Raw genomic sequence first — 14486 nt, 5'->3', positions numbered from 1 at the left:
GCTCAGATTGGGGCACACTTCCTTGAAAGACGACGCAGTGGCCCCACTAGGAGCCGAACAAAAAAGCTCCAATTCATGGTACACTGAGTCTTGCAGGGAGAAAAGGCGCAAGTACTAATATCTTCGGAAAAGGTGAAAAAACACACAATAGTAAAAATAGCGAGGATGGAGTACAACATATCACTAAAGCAAGCAAAACGTGATTGGGAAGAGGTACATTAGGAGGACATGAAAGTTTACTGTCCCAAGAGGGATTACGCCTCATTTTGGGCTCTAATCAAGATGAGAAATAGGAGGGACAACATCCAAATCACGAACCATATTGGTGATGAGGCCTGGTGGGATGACTTTTCCCAACTGCACACGGATGAACTAGAGGCCCTACCTACCTCTCAGTTGAAGAGAATTCAGGTTCCACTTACAATTGAAGATACCAATCTCTTCCAAATGAAAGAGATTGAGAATGCAATTAACTGTACTATTCCTGCACAGGCGGCAGCCCCAGATGGTATACTGGGTGACTTGGTCAAATTAGAACTATAGAAGTGGGCCCAATATATCCTGCTTTTAATCAACAATATAATGAAAGGAGCAGAAGTCACTATATCTAGGAAAGGAGCAGAGGTCATAACTATATATAAAAAATGAGACGGCCAGGACACTAACAAATACAGGGCTATCACCCTAATAGATACCATGCAGAAAGTGGTTGGCAGAGCCCTTGTAAATAGGATTCAAAATTGGATGGAGGAGGAAGATAATCTTTCCACCTATCAAACAGGTTTTAGTAAAGGTACCAGTACAGGAGTGTTTACATTACTTATTTTATATTGGAAAGTAGTCATAATTGTCATGGGAAGTCTTTACTTGCGTTCATTGAGCTTAAAACCAATTATGATTTAGTGCCGCGAGAGAAGCTATGGTCAGTGCTCCAGGAAACGGGCTTACCCTCATACCTTTTAATATTTTAATATGCCTCCATGATGAAACCTATGCCCGAGTTAGATGGGGGCTCATGGGCAAAGTAAAGACAAGATACAGTTCAACAGGGGGTTTGCCAGGGCTGTGTGATGGCTCCTACCGTCTTTTCACTTTATGTAAATGGAGTGGTTAGTTTTTTGAGCCAATTTCAAAAATAAAATTGCTCCAATTTTTGAAGGAGAAAAAAAAAATACCCTACTGTTGGCCGACGACACTATTTTAATATCGAAAACCCCAATGGGACTCCGGGAACTCCTCACCCGCTTTCAATTTTTTCTGTACACAAAGGTGCCTAATGATAAACATCACAAAGACTAAGTTTATGGCTTTCAATCTGGGCAAACATTTTAATGACACTCTCACTAACAATGGTTTACCCCTTAGAGAGAGTCCATTCCTTTGATTATCTGGGTATTAGGTTATCGCATAAAATTCAAGTGGGGGACTCACATGAACAAAATGTTACTGAACCATAAGCGGGTGGTGGATGCCATTGGTAGGGACCAAAGGTTAACGTCAATTAGACTGGTAGCTCCTTCACTAGTAGTCTATAAAGGTAAAGCTGTGAGGTCAAAAATTTATGGCGTTGAACTTTTGGGCTTCGAAAAAACTAATGCGATTGTACGATCAAAGAGTAAATTCTTTAGAGATCTGGTATCCGTCCCTACCAATACACCACTCAAGCCCATAGTCTCTGACATGGGCAGACACACTTTTAGTGAGGTGGATATACTTTGACCTATTCTATACTGGATAAGACTAAGACGCACCCCAGAACTCCATAGCTATGCGACGGTCCTTTCTGAGCTAATTACCCTTGATAACAACAAAGGTGTTAAGTGGCTTAAAGATCTAAAGGAATTACTGACCAAGCTGGGCTTAGCCAAAGCTTGGGCCAAGCAGGTCACTCCGACTAAGAGAGAGTTAAAAAAGAATTACTGGAACTGGGTAAATCACCAGGTCTTACATAAATCAATGCTTGTCTGACTATTTGAAGAGTTCATCCAGCATAAATCAGTTTGATCCCTGGAACCTTATGTAGATTTTATAAGGAAACACAGAGACAGGGCACTATATATGCAGTTTACATTAGGGTCAGTAAGGCTAAATACCAAACTGGCAAAATGGGACCCAACAACCTCCAACCTATATAACTGCCCCTGCTGTGATGCACAACAAGAAACTGTAGACCATGTAGTCTTTGCTTGCCCAGCCTACAAGCAAGCAAGGGCCAAATGGATCAAGCCTATATGTATTATATTTGGGCACTAGAAACCTCCTTGATGCTCTACGAATCATGAGAAGTGACTCAAGTAGGTCCTCGCTACTATGTGGTGTTACAAAGTACCTGGGGTGTGCGTGGATTATCCGTATAAGGGCACAATTAAGGAGTAATGTGAAAATAAATACCATCTAATCTGTGGATCTGAGAGATAATTTACACATAGGAATTATTTGCAAAGTACTAAAGATTAACTGTTTTGTATGGGACATGTGTATTAGCTAATCTGTAATTTTAAACCTAATGAGCAAATGCCAATTAAGATATTAAGCATAGATTTAGAGTGGACGATATAGCCAGGTTTTTAAAACTTGTTTTTACTATATGAAATATTATTTTTATATACTTTTATGTGACTGTGGAATGCTTTTATGATAATTGCTATCGAATAAAGCTTATTCAAAATGAATGGGGAGCATGGAAGAGTTCCTGACTAAGTGGCTCACCGGCTGGCTACTTCCATAGTTGTTGTCCTATTATTTTGTTGTAGAAAGGGCACACAGGGCCATGATGCAGATGTCGCCCCGGGAAGCCAGACCAAGTCCTTTCATTGCAAAGATTTTGAATAAGCACAACAGAGACATGATTTGAAAGCAATCCAGACAAAGAACACCTGATGTTCAAAAACACTTGCATCCTCAAATGTCATGAGTACACAAGACTAGTCCATAAGAAGCAACAGTAATTTATGGCAGACAAGGCCCAACTAGGTGAGAAGAAACTTCCCTATGCATTGCTGTATCTAGCCAAGCTGAGGGTGGTGTACAAATCCCGTATGCTATTCTTTGAGGCACCAGAAGTATACGTACACATGACAGGATTGACCCGTACTTTGGAGTACAATGGCATTTTAAACAAGCATTTGCAATTCAATAGGTCTGGCATTTACGCAAGTTTAAGCAATTGACATTGCAAAAATAAATGACTTTTATTTATGTTGTCTTTTTTAAAACATAAATAAAATGCATTGTCATTTACAATGCCACTAGCTTAAACTCGTGTAAATGTGAGACCTATTGCATTGCAAATGCTTTGACTGGTATGGCTCCCGCGGTTCCCCGCTTTGTGCCAAGCATACGTTGTATAAATTGATGTGAATTCTGTAAGTGCTGGACTGGCTCACTTTGGAAGAGAACTGGGCCTTGTCGTGATAAATGAGGCTATTTAGACTGGAGGAGAGCGGTCCACGGGACACCCGAGGGGGCGCTGACCTCACTGATGAAGGCCGCCTGCGTGTACGTGTGTCGGCTCAAGGTGTCAGCTCAACACAGCTGGACGCTCTGAGGCAAAAAAGCTGATAAGTCAACAAAAGAGTGATTTCGAAACAAAGGCAGCTCTGAAAATGCGTTTTCATTTTGGAGGCGGCCTGACAGAGTCATTAATGAACTTGGTGCGTGCAGGAATCGCTTAGGAGCAACTGCTCGAAAGCGCAGGGGGATTTTCGGCTCTGCAACAAAAATGCAATTGCATCTGCCCAATGATCCTGTAGACAACTAGTAAGGGCCAGTCTCCAACGCCGTCCTCTCCAAGCTGCCTCGTCAAACCCGCAGCTCTCATCTAATTAATGCAGAACTTGGACCCAGTGTCTCGCCACTATGCTTTTCCATGGCTTGTCGTAGGTCTCTATTGCATAGCTCGTCTTCAGGGCCGGACGTCGAGCTGTAACTCATAATTGGGTATCGGCTTGGTAGGCTTCTTCCTCAGCTGCTCATCAAGGGCTATGCCATGTACCCTCTTCTACTACGTGTGCTTTCCCTGGTTCGGGAAAGGACTCCGCACTGTAGTCTAAGCGTTGAGCTCCACGACTCAAAACTAAGGGAAAGTGAAAGAGCAGCGCACGCTGCAGGCACGACGTGACCGTGCACATCGGCGTGGCCTGCAGCTCGTGCCCAGTGGCGAGGCGTAGAACTCGGTGAAGAAGGAGAGATCGGTTGTCGCTGTCCAAGATGACCAGTGGGTCTTTTTGTGAGTACATGCTGGCCCAGCCGAGGACCCAGAGGAGCCACAGCACACGCATCATTCTACCAGTAACAGCGCTGCAGGGACGGAAGAAGACCAGCCATAGAGAAGGAGGAGGGAGGGAAAGAAAAAGCATGCAATGTTTGTTGGTGAGGGAGAGGGGGGGTGGGTGGGGGTGGAGGGGGGTGTGAGTGTGTGTGTATGTGTGTGTGCGTGTGTGTGTATGGACACGCACATTCTACCATCAATAAGGGTCATTTGGACTGGTGCTAGGTGCCCACTAGAATAGTGGACAGCATATGCCAGGCCAACGTATCACAGCAGCTACAGGAGTGCTGTGTGTTTTCTGCTTGGAGCAGCTGTAGCAGCACTGTGCTCTAACAATGGCTGTGAGGGCACTGTCCTTTACGTGATGGGGCAGCTGTGAGGGTGCCATTCCTCCCATTCCGTGAAGTAACAGTAGATGCTGTAGCACCCAGGATAATGTGCTGCATGGCCAAATAATTTTAAGGTCCCAAAGGCACGACATATTGGCTATGCCAATGCTTTTTCACAGAGTGTTGGCGTGACGGGCAACACACAAAGATAAGAACAGAAAGAAGCATTTGACAAAGCCAACACAAGTGGTTTGCCTGTGATACCTAAGGTAACAATACCATTATTTCATGCATTGCAAGTTATGAAGTAGAAGATGGCAGTCACTTCACATTTGATATAATGGTTTTCAACAGCAAAATGTAAAAAAATAAATATGCAGTGACCCTGATAGTGTGGAGCTCTTTTGTAGGCCTGAGCATGAAATTCCACTTCGCTCATTGATTTTGCTGAGTTTTTCCCACTCCACGCTCCGCGTAGCACGCGGAGTTCTGAAAAACTCCGCAGAGCAGAGTTTTTACTTACTTGCGCTCACCAACAATAAGTTTTCAAGCAGGGAGAATTTTACCCCAGACCACCTACCGGCGATATCTTTCAATGCCGGCAGTGTGGATGGTCGCTACCGCTTGCGTTGAGAAACCTTCCATTCGCACTGAGGAAGCTGCTGCCCTAGTAGAACATCAACTCGAGCAGCAGAAAGAAGCTGCACCCTCTTGCGCTGTGCGTGCACCTTTTGCACTGATTTTATAGCACGGGTCAAACACCAAGTTTTAAAAATCAGTGCGAATGGTGCAACGTAACGGACTCTGCAGCTTGCGGAAGTCCGCGCAGCACAGCAGAGTTTTTCAGTCATGCGGAACTCCATGAACTCCGCCCAGGCCTACTCATTAGCAGTTGCTAACAGACAGCTGCAGCTGTCTGTAGCCAAACACTATGAATAGTGCACTGCTTGACCTGCTGCTTTTGATCAGTTGGTGGCTCTGGGGACTCATACATTTAACTGCAGAGATCTGTGTTTGACTTCAGGGTCACGGGTTCAAAGGCTGGGAAGTTGACTCAGCCTTTCATCTTTCTGTGGTTAATAAAAGGAGCACTATTGAGTTAGAGAACAATGAACATCTGTTTTCAGTACCAATTTACTTTTCAGGGTGAAAATGTGCTTTACAATTCCTACTGCTACAACTGGGGAAAGTAGGGAATGTGACCTGAGCTCACCATGTAAATCACCAGTCCCCCCAGCAATACTGTTATAAGAGAGGAGTATTTTGAAAGATACATGGTTATTATGAAAGATGTGCTGGAGACTCACCCACAGTAACCTGAGTCCTACTTCATGTTAGCATTATATTTAAATGTACAGATTGTGTCCACCTTAGAAGAGTGAGAGGCTGGGTAGCTCCTATGTGAATTCAAAAGTGCAATCTGCAGTTTATTTACATTATTCTGCAGTAAATTGAGCCTTTGAGTAACCGTAACTGGACTGGGATGTGTAACCTGGAGATCACAAGCAGACCTGTGCAGCTGGCTCAGTCACCTTTAAGTATAATTTAGGGATTAGAGCCTGCAGCTTGTAGGTTGCAGTGTATTATGTAGTAGGCACAGTAACAAGTTCAACAACCTTAATGTAATGGGGACATGAACTCACAGGAAGAGTAAACTTGACTCTGTGCATCAAGCAAATCAAGCCCTTATGTGTCTGATTACGTGCCAGGCATGAATGTGGCATCTCCAGCAGGGGACTGGCCTAGTTAGTGAGATTCAGGGGGGGCTCAAATTTCCCAATTAAAAAAGCAGTCAGCTGCAGGGTGGACAGGTAAGATGATCAAGGCTTGTCGTGGGCTTTGCCCATGAGAAACAGCATCAGTACTGATTTGCTTTAAAGCCTTAACCGCAGCGTTTTTTCGGCTGCGGTGCGGGCGTTCTAATTGCTGGACGGGGCTCCGTCGGCCGGTAGGCAGCACCAGCGAGGTAGTGGCCGACGGGAGCACAAAAGGGGTTAAGTGGGCCTCTGTCTGCAGTGTAACATTGGGCACAAAACGATGGGTTTGAATGCTTCCCCAAGCATTTGACACTCGTTATACTATTTGCAATTATTCATCCCATCACCTTTCGGTTGTTCTATTGTCAGTGATATACCTTAAAATCTCAGACTGGAGCATCATTCATAAGTCTACTACTGCCAAGCTATGTGAATTAAAAAAAGTAGTATATTTGCACCCATTCAAGGTGTACTTCTATAGGGATAGATTTCATATTTTGGTAAAGCAGTCACTATATATATATTTAAGATTGCAATCAAAAAAATTAACAAGTTAAAACCTCTTTGTGAAATGAGAGTGATGAGAAAAAAAGGACACAGATATAGCACACTGGACTCAGAGCCCTTTGGCCCAACTACCAAACGAAGAATGCATTTGAGGGGTGTTATACCCTAAAGACGCCTGTAGTAGCTACGCCCCTACCCATCCCACCTCGACCTGGTTGTTCTCCCTGGGAACTCATGACTACGGTCATGTACACCATAAAGGCCTTGAGTCCCTTCCCTGGGATCGCCTATTTTACATGTATGACCGCTTCATGCGCTCTTCTTCTTCTCTGCTACAAGAAGCCTTGCTGGTAGACTTGTCAAATTGCTGCATGTGGCGGAGCCCCATGTTTCTAGTCCTTGCATTTTGCAAATAATGTTATTAACTGAATGGCAACCCCATGTAATAGGCCTGATTCTGAAATAGAGGAGAACTTGAGGGCCTATTATTTGGCTGAACTGAGACATGTGTCTGGCTTGGCCCAAAGAGTCTGTACGAATACGGAGCCATGAAAAATGTTGCTACTTATATTGTGCAACAAACATAAAATAAAAATACGATGCAATAGCTTCAAAATTCAAAAGATGTATTTCTTACAAAAAATATATATATTTAGTATTGAATTTTTTAAACCATAACCAAATGCAATACACTTGCTTTGCGCCGACAGAGCATATTACGAAGTTCTTGTCTCTCATTATATAGTAAAGTATTGATCTTTGTCGCTGATACATTAGCAAAAACGCTGCATCATTTCCACCACAGTGCATAGAAGCATAGCAAAACATACATTTTTTTTTTAATTGAAAAAGTTTTTATTGTTTCATTTAATTAAAACCACAACAATACATCTTATAAAATCGTCTGCAAAACATACATACATATTATCCTTATACATCCATTACTCACTGACATTTGAGATCGATTCTGCCTGTGGGGGTTCATATATGTTTCCTCTGAATGCATTCCATGTACCCCCTATCCTAGACCACTTGTTGGGGCATCCTCTGTGCATATAGACCGCTCTTTCCGCCCCAAAAATGTATTTCTTAAACATGCAGAAGCCTTTTCATTTTGTACATCAGATCATGTCAATGCATATAAAGAAGTTTATTAAAACTGATAGTTTTTTTAGAAATATTCATTGCTCAACCCGACAATGTCATTAGTGAACTAAGCAGCAAGTGAGTAGTCAAGTTCAAATTCAAGTTCAAGTTCAAAAAACTTTATTCCATGATTAAAATACATCATAAAAGCACATATATACAGTTACAAAATACAATTAAGTACAATATCTGAACTCAATCTAAAAATCGCTGATAGATAAAAGGTAGAAACGAATTTTATCTTAAACATTGATTAACTCAGTCCTCTAGTGTTTCTCAGCCTTACTGAGACCTTAATGAAATTCATAATACAGCATAAAGTGCGCATATCGTTTGCTCTTTGTAGGAAGAGCAGGGCAGCTTCAGCATGACAGAATTTCGTCTGTTTTCAGATAACTACCAAAAATTTCAGTCTAGGCGTCCTATAAAAAAGACATAAAAGTACAAAATGAATGGTGTCATGCAGAGACCGATTGTCGCAGCCGGAGGCACGCTTCTGCTCAATTGTTAAAGTGTGGCAGGGTATGCTCAGACGTGAGTACTTTGCTCACTTTGCCACTGGATTCAAGCAAGCCGGGCTGATAAAGGCTGAAATTGCCAGAAACTGGTCCTCGGTAGCTTGTTTCCGGTCCAGGGAAGGCATTGGCTTGGCAGTTCGAGCTGGACTGTTCCCATGAGGCACAGGGTCAGACTGATTTGCATATGGCCATGTCTGAACTGGGGTGGCAGAGTGGGCTAAAGAACGGTGATGGATTAAACCCAGATCTTTTGACTGGGTGTGAGTGTTTGATTGGTTCAGATGCTCCGTCCATTACCACCCCCTTTTGAACCGCTTTTGGCCGCCATAAGTGTGGCAGGGTATGCTCAGAAGTGAGTCCCTTGTTCACTTTACCTCTGGATTCAAGCAAGCCGGGCTGAAGACGGCTGGAATGCCAGAAACCGGATCATCGGAAGTTTGTTTCCGGTCCAGGGAAGGCATTGGCTTGGCAGTTCGGGCTGGACTGTTCCCATGAGGCACAGGGTTAGACTGATTTGCATATGGCCAAGTCTGAACTGGGGTGGGAGAGTGGGCTAAAGAATGGTGATGGATTAAACCCAGATCAGTTGACTGGGGGTGAGTGTTTGATTCGCTCAAACGCTCCGTCCATCATCCCCTTTTGTATCGCAATTGTTAAAGTAGTCATTTAAATGCTAAACGTGTCCTAGATTCTTATTATAGAAGGCACAACATTATAGATTAATAAATCAAGCATAAGAGGTGGTTTTACAGCGCACAACTTGAAGTAGTTAGAATGGTGCCTATGTAGGATAATAAAGAAAAAGGAGGCTCCAAAATAAAAGATTTGTTTAGGATCACACAATTTGAAGAAGCAGGGAAGCAGGTATTGATTTAAGTTTATCTGGTTTCACATTTTGAAATTCAGTCTCCAGTTGCATATCTCTGGCGTCAATTCACATAAAAGGTTAATCTTTTGTCTTTTATTCTCGGTTCAAAACCAGAAAAACACATAGATAGCAGACCCGACACAGGGCCCTGAGCCCAAATGCCAAGTAATTAATGCATTAATTTGGGAGGGTGTCACACCCCCAAACAACCCCCTTGAAGCTATGCCCTGATCTCCAGGCAGCAACTTCAGAACACTTTATGGACCTGAGGAAGAACTGAAGAGGACTGGACCTGCTGTCTTTGACCTGAGAGGAGCCTTGAAGGACTGGACTGCTCTTCTTGTACTCAGGAGAAAGAAGTAGTGGGTGCATAATCCCACTCTATGTTCATGGGATGGGGGAGTGCAACCTAGAATACACCCTCACACACTTTCACTCACTCATTCTTTTACGTCTAGTTACTGGTGAACGTGGGAGTGATGAGTAGGGGTGTGGAGAAAATCTGATGACGGAGCTTGTACGTGTGTCCACTAATTTCATCATATATATGGATTTATTTGCTATTTATGGCATTTGGGCATTGCTTTAAATGGACAAGTACTCTGTCCGGTACTGAGTACCTGCACTTCTTCCATTTGAAAGGGTGAGTAGGTGCACTTCTCCGCAGTGCTGCCAGTGCACTTCTCAGGAGCAAGCAGAATAACAGATACTGTAAATAGCGAGCACCTTCACTTCTATAGTTCCATTTAATGCACTGGCGTAGAAGCATATTCAAGTATATAGGTCAGAATTACTGAGAGATGAAAATGGCCCTTAAAATGACTGCACAAAATAGGTTTATCAAAGTATAAGTAACGCACGTCCTGATACAGCGCTCTCTGTGCATGTGGGGCCCCTGCTCTATTGCCGGTGAGTCTCACAGACGTGGGAGGTAAGAAGTGTTCTTATGGGTCCTTCTGGTTCTGCTGTTAATTCCTTCTCTGCTGTTCAGTGAGTGGGTTTTAATGGAGCGGTCCCTTTAAAAGTCTACTTGAAAGCCCTATGCTGCTCTGGTTAAATTTCCGCAATGTGTTGATTTGGAAATTAGCTCCCTTCGTTGCATTGCTGATGTGATGATGCATATTGAGATTGCAGTCAAGGGTTATGCCTAAAGATTTCGCTGAGTCCACAATAGTAGGTTGAACGTTGAGTGCAGCCAGGACTGAGTGAGGGGGACTTTGGTGGGAGGCACTATTAGGAGGAATTCAGTTTTTTGAGCGTTAAGTTTGAGGTGATTCTCTGCCAGCAAAGTCTGTATGTTCCTAAGCGTTGTGTTGAGTATTTTGATGTCATCAAGGGTGTGTATTTTAAGGTAGAGCTGGGTATTGTCTGCGTACATGTGAAATTGAACATTAGATGCTTGAAGTAGTGCGGTAAGTGGTTCCATGAGTAGATTGAACAGAGTAGGGGAGAGGGAGGATCCTTGAGGGACACCAATTGTTACAGGAACTGGTGTGGACATACTATTGTTAATCTTGAATTTCGCTGGGGAGGTACTGAGGTAGTGCTTGATCCTTGTGTGCGCCACCCCATTGCTACAGCCTGGTCCTGCTGGATGGGAGATCGGGAGCGGAATGGCAGTGACCTGAAGAGCGACCAGGAGGCACGCTACTGAGCGGAGGTACCCGTATACGATCCTTGGTGCTCCCCTGCGGTGGTCGCTGAGTGCCTGGTCTGCTGGCTCTGCTTAAGGACAGGATGTCGAAACCCACTCAGCCTAATAGTATCACACAGTATACAACCCAGCGTCTGCCGACGCATTGGATTACGCGGTAGACAGGTCTAGAGGAGTGCGCGGGTGTGCCGGCGGAGCCTTCCCGGGCAGAGTTGCTGAAGGCCATACAGGGCTCCCATTCTGCGCTGGAGCGGCAGATAGAGACTGTATCGCTTGATGTCAACCTCCTGCGAACGGATCTTCGCAATGTGGCGGATAAGGTATCGGATGCGGAGGGTAACATTATCAAGTTACAAGGGAAGGTGGCTTCCCTCCAGAAGACAGTCACGCAACTCAACTCTACGACGCACGCATTGGAACGAAGAGCTGAGGACGTGGAGGGTAGGGCGCGCCGCAGCAACATTAGAGTCCTGGGTGTGCCGGAGAGATTGGAGGCGGGGAATGACGAGCGCTTCCTGGAGGACTGGATTCGGACTCTGTGCCCGCATGGGCTATCAAATGTATTTGTCATCGAAAGGGCGCATAGGGCCATGGTCCCCCCGCGGGCATTGATTGCGAAGATCCTGAACTATAAAGTCCATGATTGGATTCTGAAGGCGGCGAGGGAGACGGAGTCTCTCACCATTGAGAACAGCCGCATATGCATCTATCCTGATTACACCCAACAGGTGCAAGAGCAGCGGAAGTCCTACCTGGCAGTCAAGCAGAAGCTCCGGGAGATGAAGCTCCAATATATGCTGTTATATCCGGCCAAGGTCAAGGTGATATCTCAGGGCCGGGCACATTTCTTCGAATAGCCCACTGAGGTGTGGGAGTGGCAGGAGATACAGGGGTGACGACATGCCCCCGGGAGAGCGAGGGGGGCCCCGTGAGACCTGGGGGAACCATCCCCAGAGACGACGATGCGGAAGGCGGAGACGTTGGGACCTTCCTTGGCGAGGGATGGTCCAGAGTCCTCGGGCGCATCCGCCCCTGGGGACGTGTTGGTTCCAGATACCCTGCAGGACATTGTGCCAGGTACAGACTCTACGGCTCCTGTAATCCCAGAGACTGGAATGTCTGAACTGCTGCCGGGGTCGGCACTGTCATAAGGTACTGTTGGAGTGAAGAGTGTTGTGCTCTGCTTTGGGGGATTTAGTGCTGGGCCTTGAGTTTGTATGAAGTACCTGGGAGCTGTGCTGTTCGAGCTTGAATGACGGAGTGGAGCGTAGGACCTGTATCCCGTTGGAACGACCTTATGTGGCGGTGTCTGTCTTTATTTTGGCTGGGGAGGGCCCTGCTTCGGGACTGATGCCGGCAGCCAAGCCCAGGTTCATTCCTGTACGACTGGGTCCCATGGGGAGCTAGAAGGAGGGGTGGGTGGTGTTTGGTTGGGTGTGTGTGTGTGTGTGTGTGTTGGATGGGACGAATAGGTTGGCTGTGTACGTCCTGGCACCAGCAGGGGGAGGGCAGGATAGCGTGTTTTGGTGTTGCTGTCATCTTGCTCGTGGGTGGGGGTGGGGGTAGATGTTATGGGGGGGTTGTGGGGTTGGGGGTGTTTGGGGGGTTGGTGGGGTTGGGAGGGGAAGTTGTTGCTGGCATCGAGAGTACTGTGTTTCTGGTTTTTGAATGGCTGATCAGATGGGCTAGGTCCCCCGGCCTGGATGCTGGTTGGGCCCGTGGGTGGCGGAACACGCTGTTTGTAATATATGGCCAGGTTGGGCGTGATCTCCTGTCATGGGGTTTAAATTCTTAACTTGGAACGTGCGTGGATTGGGCACTTGCACTAAAAGATACAGGGTCCTTTCATTCCTCCGACGCCATGGCATCTCCATTGCGTGCCTCCAGGAGACCCACTTGAACAAAGAGGGTGCCCAGAAGCTGTCCAAAAAATGGAGGCCAGATGTTTCATTCGTCCTACTCTACCTATGACAGGGGGGTCCTAATCTGGGTGGCACCTGGGGTTCCCTGTGCCGTTCAGTATGTTGAGGCAGATGTCGAAGGCAGGTACTTGCTGCTGCGAATCAAGATGGATGATAGGGATTTCCTGCTCTTAAATTCCTATGCACCTAACGTTGATGATCCGTGTTTCTTTTCCCATCTCCAGGACCTTATTGTCTCGGACTTGGAAACCCCCTTCGTTTGGTTTGGGGATTTTAATTGTGTGTTGGACCCGGATCTAGATCGGCATCCTCCTCGCTCAGGCACGAAACCACGGATGACGGCACGCCTAGGGGAAGTGATGCATAATTTGGGAGCGGTGGATGTGTGGCGTACAGCCATCCCACTCAGAGGCTCTTTACTTGTTACACCCCGACGCACGACACACATAGTAGACTGGACCGCGTCCTTGCAGCCAATACGCCCGCGTCTCTCTCCTTAATGGCATATAAATAGAACGAGTGTTTGTACCAGCTAAAGTCCAAACACCATGGAAATACAGGAGGGACCACCATGATTTTCCCATGTATAATACTCCTGTGGCTGGAACAAATTCCCGCAGAATAGATGGCTCACTGTTAGTACACAGGGGCTTTGCGTGAGTTTTGACCAGGGTTCAAACCCCAGATGAGGAAAATCATTTTTTTTGTTGTTTTAAAAAAAAAAAAAATTCTAAGTTCCACAAATGAAAGCTGTGCCTTTGTAAATCACCCCCTAGCAGTATCTGGAAAAACTATGGCCTCCTTAGTCATAGTGCATGTGAGGCATTGATGGCATGCTGGGTGGCATGTGCATGGGGGGGACAGGTTTGCTATGAAAGAAATCACTTATTTAGTGGAATGAGAATGTGGGGATGATTGTGTAACAATAAAAAATGCATGGGGCTAGTGTCAGACTGTATGAAAGGAAGGGCTATTTGTATTTAAAGAATGTAAATCGAGAGAAGATTTCTGGTATCTAAAGTCCAAAGACAATTGAAAGAGAGAAAGGACCGACATCATTATTCTATGACATAAAAGCCTTTGGCTGGGAAAATTTCAGCAGAACAGATGGCTCACTGTTACTGCACAGGGGTTTTGAGTGAGCTTCGACCAGGGTTCAAACCCCAGCTGGGCAAAATCATTTTTTTTTTATTTGTTGTTTTAAATTTTATTTCTAAATTCCACAAATGAAAGCTGTGCCTTTGTAAATCACCCCCTAGCAGTGTCTGGGAGAACTATGGCCTCCTTAGTCATAGTGCATGTGAAGCATTGATGGCATGCTGGGTGGCATGTGCATAGGGGGGACAGGTTTGCTATGAAAGAAATCACTTATTTAGTGGAATGAGAATGTGGGGATGATTGTGTAACAATAAAAAATGCATGGGGCTAGTGTCAGACTGTATGAAAGGAAGGGCTATTTGTATTTAAAGAATGTAAATCGAGAGAAGATTTCTGGTATCTACAGTCCAAACACAA

Source organism: Lissotriton helveticus, chromosome 4_1 (assembly GCF_964261635.1).
Source record: "Lissotriton helveticus chromosome 4_1, aLisHel1.1, whole genome shotgun sequence".
NCBI lineage: Eukaryota > Metazoa > Chordata > Amphibia > Caudata > Salamandridae > Lissotriton > Lissotriton helveticus.
This window is presented reverse-complemented; position numbering follows the sequence as displayed.